The sequence below is a fragment of the Tenebrio molitor genome, chromosome 8, assembly GCF_963966145.1.
Source record: "Tenebrio molitor chromosome 8, icTenMoli1.1, whole genome shotgun sequence".
NCBI lineage: Eukaryota > Metazoa > Arthropoda > Insecta > Coleoptera > Tenebrionidae > Tenebrio > Tenebrio molitor.
Window position 1 is genome coordinate 12927462 of NC_091053.1, and position 3093 is coordinate 12930554.

Here is a 3093-nt window from a genome sequence, read left to right on the forward strand (position 1 = left end):
CCAACAATGAGCTATTATTTATTTATGACACTATAGCTGTAAATCTTGGTCATTTTTCGCTCTTACTGTTAAAATTGGAATAATTCAAAAACCAATAATTTTCTTTTGATGCGAATTTCATAAATGTGTTCTTTTAATTAATTGTGAATTATGGGCGTGTACGAAAAAAATGTTTTTTTGCTCAAAATCGATTTTTAAAATTTCATGGCTCTGAATGAAGTGATGACGGAAAATTGGTTGCACACATTTGAAGTCTTATATCACCCCTAAAGTTTCGTGATTTTTATTAATTTTTTAATACGGTTAATCGTGCGGGCGGTAAAACTTGACTCATCCGGTACACGGGCTTCACCATGAAACGAACATATCGGTTTTCTCCAAGTTGGTGAAAGCCATTTCTGATTTAAATTTAGGTTAGGATTGAGATTCTTGTCAAAATAACTTAATTTTCTATTAAATGACAACAAAAAATTTACCATGAATTTTTTTGAGCGATTTTTTTCATAAAATTCACTGGCTCGCAAAGTTTTTTTGAAAACCTTTTAACCCTTTTTTTCTCAAAAAATATCAACATTTGTGTAAGGCATTATTCTATTCTATTTTACCACTGGTTAAAATATCTGCACAACTTTCAAAGTCACCTTGTATAATATGACCATGATCAATAGAAGAAGAGATAAGGGGTGACTATGGAAAACGAAACTTCAAGGAACGTGAGGCGTAGTTTTAATCGTACTAACAGAACTGAGACAGAAATTTGGCCGAAACGATAACAAACAAGGTTGTGCATGGTAAACCCACTCATCATTTTATTCGTTTCCATTTTAAAAATGTGATTCTGTCATAAATGTTTTGTATTCTCGAGTGGAAACAATTTTTTTTAAATAAGATTCACGTAAATGTCAGAATTGACAAGTGACAGTTTATTAAGATACGCTGCAGGTTTTGAGAAATTTTCTTTTCCACAGCCGCCTCTTATCTCTTGTTTTGTTGATCATATTGCATAAATACAAGAATGATAATAATAAATAATAGCATACAGGGTGTCTCAAAAATGGCGCCCAATCTCTTAAGGGTCTTACAGAATAGAAGTCTGGTAAGGTAAATCTCAATACAAAATTTGATCAGACCAACAGATTTTGTATAACTTGCTCTTAAATATGATAATTTCAAAGAGATGTATCTCCTTTATTACCAAATTTTACAGCTGAATCATAAATTACTTTACAATGTTACTTTTTCCAAGACCCCTTTAGGTAGTGGAACAACACCGAAGTAATTCTTTTTAGAGTAATGACCTAGCAAAATACACTAAAATAACAGTGGCAATATTGACCTCAAAGGAGAATTGGTTTAGTTGATTGTGCATACCAACCAATGTTGCCAAATTTGCTTATTTTAAAATGTGTATAACTTAGAAAATAGTCAAAGGAAAAAAAATTCACAACGAAATTGAACTCAACTCTTCAAATAGTTTAGCCCCTCAAGAGATTGGGCGCCATTTTTGAGACAACCTGTATATGTCGTATACATGGCAAGACGGATCTCCTACAACCCTCATAATGCTTTAGCTCTAAGACAAATTTTAAATAACTAATTTCTTGATCCACGAATTGAAAAGAATAACTCCCGAGATCGCCAGATTTAAGTCCAATGGACTGTTTCCTTTGGGGAGATATGAAGACACAAATGTACGCAACTTTACGAGAATCAGCAAAAGATGTTAGACATCAAATTATGGAAGAATGTCGTCAGCTAATTCCAGATGTAGTCATTAACGTTTGAAATGAGGAATATTTGCAACATTTACTGTACCTAATCAGTTTTCAATAACTGTCTAGATCATTTTTATTTATCTGACATTAGTAGTTGTTGCACAACGAAAAAGTTTTCAAATTGGATTTAATTTTAAGATTCTGGCAATTTAAAATTTAACACGTTTTTACTCTTCTTCACAATTTGATACAATTTTGCAATAAAAATATTCGTTATATTGGGTAATTCAAAATGATTGTGGATAAGTATGGCAACTATGTACGAAAATTTATGTGGCAACTGTATGGGTAGGATACAGTTGACATTTTTTTGACAGTTCATAGTCGCGCAATTTTGAAACTTGTCAAATAAATGGGCAATTGTATAAAAAAAAAACAATGCACGCTTATGAAATGTGATACAAATGTCAACTCTACCCCACCGACACAGTTGCCACATAAATGTTCATACATAAAGTCCATTCAAAAATCAAAAAACCACCACCTGTTGCTTTAGGTTGGTAAAATTTAAAAAACCCTAGGTAGATATTTTTTCATACTATGTTGGTAACTATAAATTATGACATTTATTTGATTCAAAATAAAATTCAACTTTGAATTTCGTTCATATTGTTTTATTAGCAGCACGTTTCATTTATTGATTCTTATTATTTTTACTTAAACATGCCCAGAAAAACAAAACACTTAATAAACATTTAACCTCTAAATTACCACCAATTCTCACCAAATTTTACACTAGACAGCGTTGCCCATAGTAATTATCGAGGAAAATGCGACGTTGGTGGTTTTTTGATTTTTGAATGGACTTTAGTTGCCATACTTATCCACAATCACAATTTTGAATCACCCAATATTTTCACAGGTAACTTGCCTTTTTCTTGACGCAATTTAAAAAATGATCACATCACTGTATGTATTTCGTATTAAATTACCTTTCAAATGATGCGCCACATATGGCATATTCCTTTTTAAAGAGAATCATGTGGAGCAACGTGGATGAGGGGATGAAAGTTACATAATACGCCAAAATGGGTCCCCCTTTGTTATTCTTTTGACGTGTTTTTGCATTTTTTTTAAAGATAAATCTTTGATGAGTTATTTTAGGGGGCCCGTTTTCATTGGGACACCCAGTATATAAATCAGGCAACTTCTTGTAGCTAAACGTTAAACACGTCGCAGTTCCTCTTCTCATTTCTGAGAAATTTCATAATGTCGAAAAATTATTATTTCATTATTTCACACATGAAATTTTTTCGGTAGCATCGAAGGTAAGACGAATACAATACGAAAAAAATGTTGTAGGGTACAAATATTTTGA